The sequence below is a fragment of the Pongo pygmaeus genome, chromosome 13 (genome assembly GCF_028885625.2).
Source record: "Pongo pygmaeus isolate AG05252 chromosome 13, NHGRI_mPonPyg2-v2.0_pri, whole genome shotgun sequence".
Lineage (NCBI taxonomy): Eukaryota > Metazoa > Chordata > Mammalia > Primates > Hominidae > Pongo > Pongo pygmaeus.
This window is the reverse complement of record NC_072386.2, coordinates 8,620,866-8,635,518: the sequence shown is the minus strand read 5'-3', so window position 1 is coordinate 8,635,518 and position 14,653 is coordinate 8,620,866.

Genomic DNA, 14,653 nt, shown 5'->3' with positions numbered 1-14,653 from the left:
TGGAGTGGAATGTAATGGAATGTGGAATTGAATGGAATGGAATGTGGCATGGAATGGAATGGAATGTGGCATGGAATGGAAAGGAATGTGGAATGGAATGGAATGGAACGTGGAGTGGAATAGTATGGAAGGTGGAATGGAGTGGGATGGAACCTGGAATGGAATGTGGAATGGAAAGGAAGGAATTGATTGTAAAGTGGAATGGAATGGAATGTGGAATGGAATGGAAATGAATGTGGAATGGAATGTGGAATATAATGGAATGGAAAGAGGAATGGAATGTGGAATGGAATGGAATTTGAAATGGAAATAGAATGCATTGTGAAATGGAAATAGAATGGAATGTGGAATGGAATGGAATTTGAAATGGAAATAGAATGCATTGTGAAATGGAAATAGAATGGAATGTGGAATGGAATGGTATTTAATGTGGAATGGAAAGGAATGGAATGTGGAATGGAATGGTGTACAATGTGGAACGGAACGTGGAATGGGATGGAATGGAAAGTGGAATGGAATGTGGAATGGAATGTGGAATGGAATGGAATGGAATGTGGAATGGAATGGAATGGAATGTGGAATGGAATGGAATGTCGAATGGAATGGACTGGAATGGAATGTGAAATGCAATGGAATGGAATGAAATGGAATGTGGAATCGAGTGTCATGGAATGGAATAGAATATGCAATGGAATGTGGAAAGGAATGGAATGCTATGTGAAATGGAACGTGGAATGGAATGGAATGGAACGTAGAATGTAATGTAATGTAATGTGTTATGGAATGAGGAATGGAGTGGAATAGAATGGAAAGGAATTTGGAATGTAATGGAGTGGAATGTGGAACGGGAAGTGAAATGGAATGGAATGGAATGTGGAATGGAATGTGGAATGGAATGGAACAATGAACGGAATGTGGAATTTAATGTGGAATGGAATGGAATGGAATGTGTAATGTATTAAGGATTGGAACGTGGAATGGAACGTGTAATGAAATTTGGAATGGAAAGGAGTGGAATATGGAATGGAAAGTGGAATAGAATCGAATGGAATGTGGAATGGAATGGAATGGAACTTAGAATGGATTGAGGAATGGAACGTGGAATGGAACGAGGAATGGAATGTGGAATGCAATGGAGTGGAACGTGGAATGGAATGAGGGAATAAACGTGGAATGTAATGGAAAGGAATGTGTAATGGAATGTCTAGATTCCATTCCATTCCATTCCACATTCAATTCCACATTCCATTCCATTCCATTACACATTCCATTTCATTCCATTGCACATTCCATTGATTTCCATTCCACATTCTATTTCACATTCCATTCCACGTTCCGTTTCACATTCCATTCCACTTTCCATTCCACTTTCCCTTCCATTCCATTCCACGTTCCATTCCATTCCATTCCACATTGCATACTATTCCATTCCACATTCCATACCCTTCCACTGCATTCCATTTTGCATTGCATTCCATTCCATTCCCTATTCTATTCCAGGTTCCATTCCAATCCATTCCACATTCCATTCCTTTCCATACCATCCCAGGCCACATTCCATTCCATTCCATTCCACATTCTATTGCATTTTTTCCACATTCCATTCCTTTCCATTGAATATTCCATTCCACATTCCATTACATTTCCTATTCTACATTCCGTTCCAAATTCAATTCCAAGTTCCATTCCATTCCATTCCACTTACCATTCCACGGTCCATTCCACCTTCCATCCCACATTCCATTCCATTCCAATCAACATTCAATTCCACATTCCATTCCACGTTCATTACACATTCCATTCGGTTCCATAGCACGTTCCATTCCACATTCCATTCCACCTTCCATTCCGTTCAATTCCACATGCCACTCTAATTTCCATTCCACATTCCTTTCCACATTCCATTCCATTCCATTCCAGGTTCCGTTCCACATTCCTTTCCATTCCATTGCACATTCCATTCCACATTCCATTCCATTCCGTTCCACATTCAATCCCACATTCCATTCCACATTGCCTTCCTCATTCCATTCCATTCAATTCCACATTCCACTCCACATTGCATTCCATTCCATTCCACGTTCCATTCCATATTCCATTCCATTACATTCCAAGTTCCATTCCATATTCCATTCCACGTTCCATTCCACATTCCTTTCCATTCCATTCCACGTGCCGTTCCACATTCTACTCCACATTCCATTCCACTTTCCTTTCGTTGCATTCCACGTTCCACCCCACTTTCCATTCCATTCCATTCCACATTCCATTCCACATTCAATTGCACATTCCATTGCACATTCCAATTTACATTCCATTCCACATTCCATTCCACATTACATTCCAATGAAGTCTACGTTCCACTACGCATTCCAATCCGCATTCCATTCCAAGTTCCTTTCCATTCCATTCCACGTTCCATTCCACATTGCATTGCACATTCTATTCCACGTTCGTTTACATTCCATTCCACGTTGCATTCCACTTTCCATTCCATTCCATACAACGTTCCATTCCACATTCCATTGCACATTCCATTCCGTGTTCCATTCCACGTTTCATTCGATGTTCCATTACACGTTCCAATCCACTTTCCATTTCTTTCCATTCCACGTTCCATTCCAAATTCCATTCCACATTCCATTCCATTCCATTCCACATTCCTTTGCATTCCTGTCCACATTCCATTGCACATTCCCTTCCATTCCATTCCACATTGTATTCCAAGTTCCATTCTATTCAATTCCAAGATGCATTCCACTTTTCATTCCACATTCCATTCCACATTCCATTTCTCATTCCATTCCACATTCCATTACTTTCCATTCTATTTTCCATTCCACATATCATTCCACATTCCATTCCGTTGTATTCCACATTCCATTCCACATTCTTTCCACATTCCATTCCACATTCCATTCCATTCCATTCCATTCCATTCCATTCCACGTTCTATTCCACATTCCATTCTACGATCCATTCCAAGTTATTTTCTATTCCATTCCACGTTCCGTTCCACATTACATTCCACGATCCATTCCAAGTTACATTCTATTCCACTCCACGTTCCTTTCCACATTCAATTCCACATTCCATTCCACGTTCCTTTCCATTCCATTCCACGATCCACCCCACTTTCCATTCGTTTCCATTCCACGTTCCATTCCACATTCCATTGCACATTCCATTCCACTTTCCATTGCACATTCCATTCCACGTTCCATTCCACGTTCCAATCCACGTTCCGTTCCATTCAATTCCACGTCCATTACACATTCCATTCCACTCCTTTCCACGATCCATTCCACATTCCATTCCGTTCCATTCTACATTCCATTCCACTCCATTGCACGTTCCATTACACATTCCATTCCACTTCATTCCACAATCCATTCCACATTCCATTCCACGTTCCATTCCACATTCCATTCCACTTTCCATTCCACTCCATTGCACGTTCCATTACACATTCCATTCCACTCCATTCCAGGATCCATTCCACATTCCATTCCACATTCCATTCCGTTCCATAGCACGTTCCATTCCACAATCCATTCCACATTGTATTCCACGTTCCAATTCATTCAATTCCACATGCAACTCTACATTCCAGTCCACATTCCATTCCACATTCCAGTCCAAGTTCCATTCCACATTCCATTCCATATTCCATCACATTCCATTCCACATTCCATCCCATTCCATTCCACATTCTATTCCACATTCCTTTAAACATTCCATTCCATTCCATTCCAGATTCCTTTCCACATTCCGTTCATTGCATTCCACATTCCATTCCATTCCATTCCACATTCCATTCCAAATTTCTGTCCATTCCATTCCACATTCCATTCCAATGAAGTCTACGTTCCACTACACATTCCAATACGCATTCCATTCCAAGCTCCTTTCCATTCCATTCCACGTTCCATTCCACATTGCATTGCACATTCTATTCCACGTTCGTTTACATTCCATTCCACGTTACATTCCACTTTCCATTCCATTCCATACAACGTTCCATTCCACATTCCATTGCACATTCCATTGCACCTTCCATTCCACGTTTCATTCGACCTTCCATTACACGTTCCATTCCACTTTCCATTTCTTTCCATTCCACGTTCCATTCCAAATTCCATTCCGCATTTCATTCCATTCCGTTCCACTTTCCATTGCATTCCTGTCCACATTCCATTGCACATTCCCTTCCATTCCATTCCATATTGTATTCCAAGTTCCATTCTATTCAATTCCAAGATGCATTCCACTTTTCATTCCACATTCCATTCCACATTCCATTTCACATTCCATTTCACATTCCATTTCTCATTCCATTCCACATTCCATTACTTTCCATTCTATTTTCCATTCTACATTCCATTCCACATTCCATTCCATTGTATTCCACATTCCATTCCACATTCTTTCCACATTCCATTCCACATTCCATTCCATTCCATTCCACATTCCATTCCACATTCCATTCTATTCCATTCCACGTTCCATTCCACATTCCATTCTACGATCCATTCCAAGTTATTTTCTATTCCATTCCACGTTCCGTTCCACATTTGATTCCACATTCCATTCCACGTTCCTTTCCGTTCCATTCCATGATCCAACCCACTTTCCATTCGTTTCCATTCCACGTTCCATTCCACATTCCATTGCACATTCCATTCCACTTTCCATTGCACATTCCATTCCACGTTCCATTCCACGTTCCATTCCACGTTCCGTTCCATTCAATTCCACGACCATTACACATTCCATTCCACTCCTTTCCATGATGCATTCCACAATCCATTCCATTCCATTCTACATTCCATTCCACATTCCATTCCACTCCATTTCACGTTCCATTACACATTCCATTTCACTACATTCCACCATTCAGTCCACATTCCATTCCACGTTCCATTCCACATTCCATTCCGTTCCATAGCACGTTCCCTTAAACAATCCATTCCACATAGTATTCCACGTTCCATTTCGTTCAATCCCACATGCCACTCTACATTCCATTCCACATTCCATTCCACATTCCAGTCCAAGTTCCATTCCACATTCCATTCCATATTCCATCACATTCCATTCCACATTCCATCCCTTTCCATTTCACATTCTATTCCACATTCCTTTAAACATTCCATTCCATTCCAGATTCCTTTCCACATTCCGTCCATTCCATTCCACATTCCATTCCATTCCATTCCACATTCCATTCCAAATTTCTGTCCATTCCAATCCACATTCCATTCCATATTCGATTATATTCCTTTCCACATTTCATTCCATTCAATTCCACATTCCATTCCACATTCCATTCCAGGCTCCAATCCATTCCATTCCACTTTCCATTCCACCTTCCATTCCATGTTCCATTGCACGTTCCATTCCACGTTCCATTCCATTCCTTTCCATATTCCTAACCATTGTGTTCGATTTCATTCCGCATTCCATTCCATTCCATTCCACATTCTACTCCACATCCCATTCCACGTTCCATTCCACATTCCATTCCATTCCATTCCATTCTCTATTCCACATTCAATTCCACATTCCGTTCCACATTCCATTTTTCCACTCCACATTCCATTCCATTCCATTCCACATTCCATTCCAATCCATTCCTTTCCATTCCATTCCACATTACATTCCACATTCCATTCCACTTTCCTTTCCATTCCATTCCATGTTCCATTCCATGTTCCATTCCACATTCCATTCCACATTCCTGTCCATTCAACATTGCATTCCACTCCATTCCATTCCATTCCACATTCCACTCCATTCCTTTCCACATTCCATTCCATTCCACATTCTATTTCACATTCCAATATATTCCATTCCAAGTTCCATTCCACATTCAATTCCATTCAGTTCCAAATTAAATTCCATATCTTTCCACATTAAATTCTATTTCCATTTCACTTTCCGTTGAATTCCATTCCACATTCCATTGCATTCCAATCCACATTCCATTCCATTCCATTGCATTGCATTGAATATTCCATTCCATTTGATTCCACATGCCATTCCCATCCATTCGACATTGCATTCCACATTCGATTCCATTCAATTCCACTTTCCATTCCACAATCCATGGCACGTTCCGTTGCATTCCACTTTGCATTCCCCATTCCATTCCATTCCATTCTACATTTCATTCCATTCCATTCCATTCAATTGCGTTTCACATTCCATTCCATTCAATTCCGCTCCATATTCCGATTCATTCCATTCCACTTTCCACTCCATTCAATTCCACATTCAATTCCACATTCTGTTCCATTCCATTCAAAGTTACATTCCACATTCCATTCCATTCCATTCCATTGCATTCCACATTCCATTCCATTCCATTCCATTCTATTCCATTCCACATTCCATTCCGTTTCACGCCACATTCCTTTCCATTCCTTTCCACATTCCATTCCTGATTCCATTCAATTTCATTCCACGCTCCATTTCACTTTACATTCTTTTCCATTCCAAATTCCATTCCAATCCATTAAAATTTCCATTCCATGTTCAATTCCATTCCATTCCACTTTCAATTCCACATTGCATTCAACATTCCATTCCATTCCATTCCACTTTCCATTCCACATTCCATTCCACATTGCATTACATTCCATTCCCTTCCATTCCACATTCTTTTCCATTCCATTCCACATTACATTCCATTGCACTCCATTACACATTCCTTTCCATTTCATTACACTTTCCATTCCATTCCAATCCATTCAATATTCCATTCCACATTCCATTCCATTGCAATCCAATTTCCATTCCATTCCATTCCACGTTAAATTCCATTCCATTCCACATTTCATTCCATTCGTTTCCACATTCCATTCCATTCCATGCCACATTCCATTCCATTCCATTCCACATTCCATTCCATTCCACTCCACATTCTAATCCATTCAATTCTATTCCCCAATCCTTTCCCCATTCCATTCCTTTCCGTTCCACAATCCATTCCCTTCCATTCCACATAACATTGCATTCCATTCCCTTCCATTCCACAACCCATTCCATTCTATTGCAAATTTCATTCCATTCCATGCCATTCCACTTCCTTTCCATTCCATTCCAACTCCCATTCCATTCCAATGCATTCCATATTCCATTCCACATTCCATTCCATTCCATTCCACATTTCATTCCATTCCTTTCCATTCCACATTCCACTCCATTCCATTTTACATTGCATTCCATTCAATTCCACTTTCCATTCCCTTCCATTCCACATTCCATTCCATTCCTTTCCATTCCGTATTCCTTTCCATTCCATTCCATTCCATTCCACATTTCATTCCATTCCTTTCCATTCCACATTCCACTCCATTCCATTTTACATTCCATTCCATTCAATTCCACTTTCCATTCCCTTCCATTCCACATTCCATTCCATTCCTTTCCTTTCCATTTTCCTTTCCATTGCATTCCACATTCCATTCCTTTCCATTCCACTTTCCATACCACATTGAATGAATTGTGGAATGGAACATGCAATGGAACGTGGAGTGGAATGAGTTATGGAATGTGGAATGGAATGGAGTGGAATGTGGAATGGAATGAGGAAAGGAAAGTTGAATGGAACATGGAATGGAACGTGGAATGGAACCTGGAAGGGAAAGTGGGATGCAACGTGCAATGGAATGGAATGGAACGTGGAATGGAATGAGGAATGGAATGTGGAATGCAATGGATTGGAATATGGAATGGAATGAGGGAATAAACGTGGAATGTATTGGAAAGGAAAGTGTAATGGAATGTCTAATGGAATGGAATGGAACAGACTGGAAAGTGGAATGGAATCTGGAATGTAAAGTTGAATGGAATAAAATGGAATGAAATGTGGAATGGAAAGTGGAATGGAAAGCAATGGAATGTGGAATGGAATGGAATGGACTGTGGAAAGGAATCTGGAATGGAATGGAATGGAATGTGGAAAGGAATGTGGAATGGAAATTAGAGTGGCATGTGGAATTGAATGGAATGGAAGGTGGAATGGAATGTGGAATGGATCGTGCTATGGAACCGAATGGAATGTGTAATGAACGTGGAATGGAATGTGGAATTGAATGTTGATTGGAATGGAATGGAATGTGAGATGGAAGGTGGAATGGACCATGGAATGGTAAGTGGAATGGAATGGAATGGAACTTGGAATAGAATGTGGAACGGAATGTAGAATAGGAAATGTAATGGAATGTGGAATGGAATGTTCAATGGAAAGGAACGGAATGTGGAAAGAATGGAATGAAATGTGGAATGGAATGGAATGGAATGTGGCCTGGAATTTTACGGAATGGAATGGAATGTGGAATGGATAGGAATGGAACCTGGAATAGAATAGTGCATGGAATGGAACGGAATGCGAAACGGAATGCAATGGAAAGGTATGGAATGTGGAATGGAATGGTATGCAATGTGGAATCGAATGGAATGGAACGTGGAATGTAACGTGAAATGGAATGCGGAATGGAATGGAAGGGAAAGTGGAATGGAAAGTGGAATGGAATGTGAAACGGAACGTGGAATGGAATGTGAAATAGAAAGTGGAATGGAAATCAATGGAATGTGCAATGGAATGAAATGGAATGTGTAATGGAATGGAATGGAATGTGGAATTGCATGTGGAATGGAATGGAATGGAATCTGGAATAGAATATGGAGTGGAATGGACTGGAATGTGGAATATAATGGAATGGAATGGTATGGAGTGTGGAATGGAATGGAATGCAATGTGGAATGGAATGGAATGGAATGTGCAATGGAACGTGGAATGGAATGTGTAAAGAAAAGGAATGGCATGTGGAATGGAATGCGGAATTGACAGGAATGGAATGGAATGGAGTGGAATGTAATGTGGAATGGAATGGAATGAATGCGGAATGGAATGCGAAATGGAATGTGGAATGAAATGTGGAATGCTATACAATGCAATGTGAAATAGAAAGTGGAATGGAATGGATTGGAATGTGGAATGCAGTGTGGAATGGAATATGTTATGGAATGGAATGGAATGGAATGGAATGGAGTGGAATGCGGAATGGAATGTCGAATGGTATGGAATGGAATGTGGAAAGGAATGTGGAATGTAATGGATTGGAAAGTGGAATGGAATGTGGAATGGAAAGTGGAAAGGAACGCGATGGAAAATGGAATGGAATGTGGAATGGAATGTGGAATGAAACGTGGAATGGATTGTGGAAATGAATTGAATGAAACATTTACTAAAATGTGGAATGGAATGAAAGGGAATGTGGAATGGAATGTGGAGAGGAATGGAATGGAATGTAGAACAGAATGCAATGGAATGTGGAATGGAAAGCGGAATGAAATGGAATGAAATTTATAATGGAATGTGTAATGGAATGTAGTATGGACAGTTGAATGGAATGGGATGGAAAGTGGAATGGAACGTGAAATGGAACTGAAAGGAACGTGGAATGGAATGTGGAATGGAATGTTTAACGGAACGTGGATTGGAATGGAAAGGAACGTGGAATTGAATGTGGAATGGAATGTGGAATGGAACGTGTAATGGAATGGAATGGAATGTGGAATGGAATGTGGAATGGAACATGGAATAGAAAGGAATGGAATGTGGAATGTAATGTGCAATGGAAAATAGAATAGAATGTAATGGAATGTGGAATGGAATGCGAAATGGAATGTGGAATAGAATCTGGAATGGAACGTAATGGAATGTAGAAGGGAATGTGCAATGAAATGTGGAATGGAAAGTTTAATGCAATGGGATGGAATGTATAATGGAACGTGGAATGGAATGGAATGGAACAAGGAGTAGAACATGGAATGGAATGGAATGGAAAGCGGAATGGATTGTAGAAAAGATCGTGGAATGAAAAGTGGAATGGAATGGAATGGTATGTGGATTTGAATGTGGAATGGAATGTTGAATAAAAAATGGAATGGAATGTGGAGAAAAATGTTGAATGGAAAGGAATGGAATGTGGAATGGATTGGAATGGAATGTGGACTGGAATGGTATTGAATGCAATGGAATGGGGAATGGAAGTTGGAATGGTATGGAATGGAACCTCGAATGGAAAGTGGAATGGAACGTGGAATGGAAGGTGGAATGAAACGTGGAATGGAATGGAACAGAAGGTGGAATGGAATGTGGAATGAAATGTGGAATGGAATGGAATGGAATGTGGAAAGGAATGTCATCAAATGTGCAATGGAATGTGGAATGGAATGGATTGGAATCTGGAATGGAATGTGGAATGGAATGGAATGTGGAAGGAAATGTGGAATGGAATGTGGAATGGAATGGAATGGAATGTGGAAAGGAATGTGGAATGGAATGTAATGGAATGAGAAAGGGAATGTGGAATGTAATGTGGAATACAAAGTGGAATGTATTGGAATGGAATGGGGAATGGAATGTGGAAAGGAAAGGAAAGCAATATCTAATGGAATGTGGAATGGAATGGAATGGATTGTGGAAAGCAAAGTGGAAAAGAATGTGGAATTCAATGGAATGGAATGTTGAATGGAAGGTGGAATGGAATGGAATGGAATGTGGAAGACAATGTGGAAGAGAATGTGGAATAGAATGTGGAATGAAATGTGGAATGGAATGAGGGATTCAATGTGGAATGGAAAGCAATGGAATGTGGAATGGAATGTGGAATTGAGTGGAATACAATGTGGACTGGAATGTGGAATAGAATGTGGACTGGAATGTGAAATGGAATGTGGAGTGCCATGTTTACTATAAAGGAATGGAATGTGGAATGGAATGTGAAATGGAAATGAAAGGAATGTGCACTGGAATGGAATGGAACGTGGAATGGAATGGAATGGAATGTGCAATGGAATACAACACAATGTTACGGAATATGGAATGGAATGGAATGGATCGTGGAGTGGAATGTGGAATGGAAAGTGGAATAGAATATGGAATGGAATGTGGAATGGAAATGAATGGAATGTGCAATGTAATGGAATGGAATGTGGAAGGAATGGAACAGAATGTGGAATGGAAAGGAATGAAACATTGAATAGATCGTGCAATGGAAAGTGGAATGGAATGTCGAATGGAATGGAAAGGAATGTAGAATGGAATGTGGATTGGAAGGTGGAATGGAATGAGAAATGGATTGTGAAATGGAGTGGAATGGAAAGTGGAATGGAAAAAGGAATGGAATGCAGTGGAATGGTTAATGGAATGTGGAAATGAATGGAATGGAATGTGGAATGGAATGTGGCATGGAAAGTGGAGTGCAATGGATTGTAATGTGGAACAGAATGTGGAATGGATTGGAATGGAACGTGGAATGGAATGTTCAATGTAAAGTTGAATGGAAATTGGAATGCAATGTAGAATGGAATGTGGAATGGAATATGCAATGGAATGTGGAATGGAATTTGAAATGGAATGGAATGTAACGTGGAATGGAACGTGGAATTGAATGTTGAATGGAATGTGGAAAGGAAAGCAGAATGGAATTTGCAATGGAAAGTGGCGTGGAACGTAGAATTGAATGCAATAGAACGTAGAATGGAAAGTGGAATTGAATGGAATGAAACGTGGAATGGAACATGGAATGGAATTTAGCAGGTAATGTGTAATGGAATGTTGAATGCAATGGAACAGAACTTTGAATGAAACGTGGAATGGAATGGAATGGGACGTGGAATGTAATGTGGAATGGAACATAATGGAACGAGGAATGGAATGGAATGGAACATCAAGGGGAATGTGGAACGGAATATGGTATGGAATGTGGAATGGAACATTTAATGGAATGTGGAATCAAATGTGGAATGGAAAGTAATGGAATGTGGAATAGAATGAAAAGGAATGTGGAATGGAATGGAATGTACTGTGGTATAGAATGGAATGGAATTTGGAATAGAATGGAGAATAGAATGTAATAGAATGGTATGGAACGTGGAAAGGAAAGGAATGGAATGTGCAAAAGAATGTGGAATGGAATGTTGAATGGAAAATGGAATGGAATGGAATGGAATGTGGAATGGAAAGTCGAATGGAATGGAATGAAACGTGCAATGGAAAGTTGAGTGGAACGCCGAATGGAAACTGGAATGGAATGTGGTAGGGAATGGAATAGAATGTGGAATGGAATGGAATGGGAAGTGGAATCGGATGCGGAATGGAATGGAATGGAATATGGATTGGAATGGAAAGGAAAGGAATGGAATGTGGAAAGGGATGAGGAATAGAATGCAAAGGAATGTGGAAAACAATGTAGAATGGAACGTGGAATGGAATGGAATGAATTGTGGAATGGAATGTGGAATGGAATAGGGAGTGGAATGTGGGAAAAAATGGAATGGAATGTGGAATGGATTGTAGAATGGAATGTGGAATGTAATGGAATGGAATGTGGAAAGCAATGTGGAATGGAATGGGCAATGGAATGTAGAACTGAATGGAAAGGAATGGGGAACGTAAGGTGGAATTGAGTGGAAAGGAATGGGGAACGTAAGGTGGAATTGAGTGGAATGAAATGTGGAAAGGAATGTTGAATGCAATGTGAAATGGAATGGAATGGAATGTGGAATTGACTGGAATGGAATGTGGAATGGAATGAAACGGAATAAGGAATGGAATGTGGAGTGGAATGGAATGTGGAATTAAATTTAATGGAACGGAATGGAATGGAATTTGGAATGCAATGCGGAATGGAATTGAATGGAATGTGGAATTTAGTGTGGAATAGATAGGAATGGAATGTGGAATGGAAAGGGGAATGGAATGGAGTGGAATGTGTAATGGAATGTGAAATGGAATGGAATGGATTACGTAATGGAAAGTGGAATGGAACATCATCTAGAACGTGGAATGGAATATGGAATGGAATGTGGAATAGAACTTGGAATGGAATAGAATGGAACATGGAATTGAATGGAATGGAATGTGGTAAGGAATGGAATGGAAAGACGAAGGGAATGTGGAGTGGAATGGAATTTAATGTAATGTGGAATGGAATGGAATGTGGATTGGAATGGAATGTGGAATTGAATGGAATGGAATGTGTAATGGAATGGAATGGAATGTGGAATGGAATGTTGAATGAAATGGAATGGAATGGAATGTGGAATGGAAGGGAATTTGGAATGGATTGGAACGTGGAATGGAATGGAAAAGAACGTGGAATGTAATGGAATGGAACATGGAATGGAATGAAATGTATCATGGAATGGAATGGGTTAGAATGGAATGTCGAATGGAATGGAACGTGGAATTTATTGCAATGGAACGTGGAATGGAATGTAATGGAAATTGGAATGGAATGGAATTGAATATGGAATGGAATGGAATGGAATGGAATGTGGAATGGAACGTGGAATGGAAAGTGGAAAGGAATGTGGAAAGGAACGGAATGGAAAGGAATGGAATGTGGAATGGAATGGAATGGAATGGAATGGAATGGAATGTGGAATGGAATGGAATGTAATATGGAATGGAATGGAATGCAATGGAATGGAATGCAGAATGGAATGGAATTGAATCTGGAATGGAATGGAATTGAAAGTGGAATGGAATTGAATTGAATGTGGAATAGAATGGAATGGAAGGCATTGTGGAATGTAATGGAATGGAATGTGGAATAAATGAAATGGAATGTGGAATGTAATGGAATGGAATGGAACGAGGAATGGAATAAAACTGAATGTGGATTCGAAAGGAATGGAATGTGAAATGGAAAGGAATGGAATGTGAAATGGAATGGAATGGAAGATGTTATGGATTTGAATGGAATTTTTAATGGAATTAGGATTTGAATGTAAAGGAATGGAAGAGACTGTGGAATAGAGTGGAATGAGGAATGGAATGGAATGTGGAATGAAATGGAATGGAATGTGGCATGGAATGGAATGGAATGTGGAATCGAACTGAATGGATTGTGGAATTGAATGGAATTGAATATGAAATAGAATGGAATGGAATGTGGAATGGAATGGAATGTCTAATAGAATGGAATGGATTGTGGAATAGAATGGAATTGAATATGAAATAGAATGGAATGCAATGTGGAATGGAAAGTGGATTGGAACGTAATGGAAAGTGGAATAGAATGCAATGGAATTGTATGTAATGTGGAAAGGAATGCAATGGAATATGTAATGGAATGTGGAATGGAACGTAGAATGGAACGTGGAATAGAACGTGGAAAGGAATGCGGAATGGAATGTGGAATGGAATGGAAAGCGATGTGGAATGTAATGTGGAATGCAATGGAATGGAATGAGGAATGGAATGGAATGGAATGCAGAAAGTAAATTAATGGAATGTGGAATGGAATGCAATGCTATGGAAAGTGGAAAGGAATGGAATGGAATGGAATGTGGAATTTAATGAAATGGAAAGTGGATTGGATTGGAATGGAATGTGAAATGGAATTTAATGGAACGGAATGGAATGTGGAATGGAATGGAATGAAATGTGGAATGCAATAGAATGGAAAGGAACGTGGAATGGAATGGAATGGAATGTTGAATAGAATGCAAAAGAATGTGGAATGGAATGAGCAATCCAATGGATTGGAATGTGGAATTGAATGTGGAATGCAATCGAAAGGAATGTGGAATGGAATACTGAATGGAGTGTGGAATGGAATGGAATGGAATG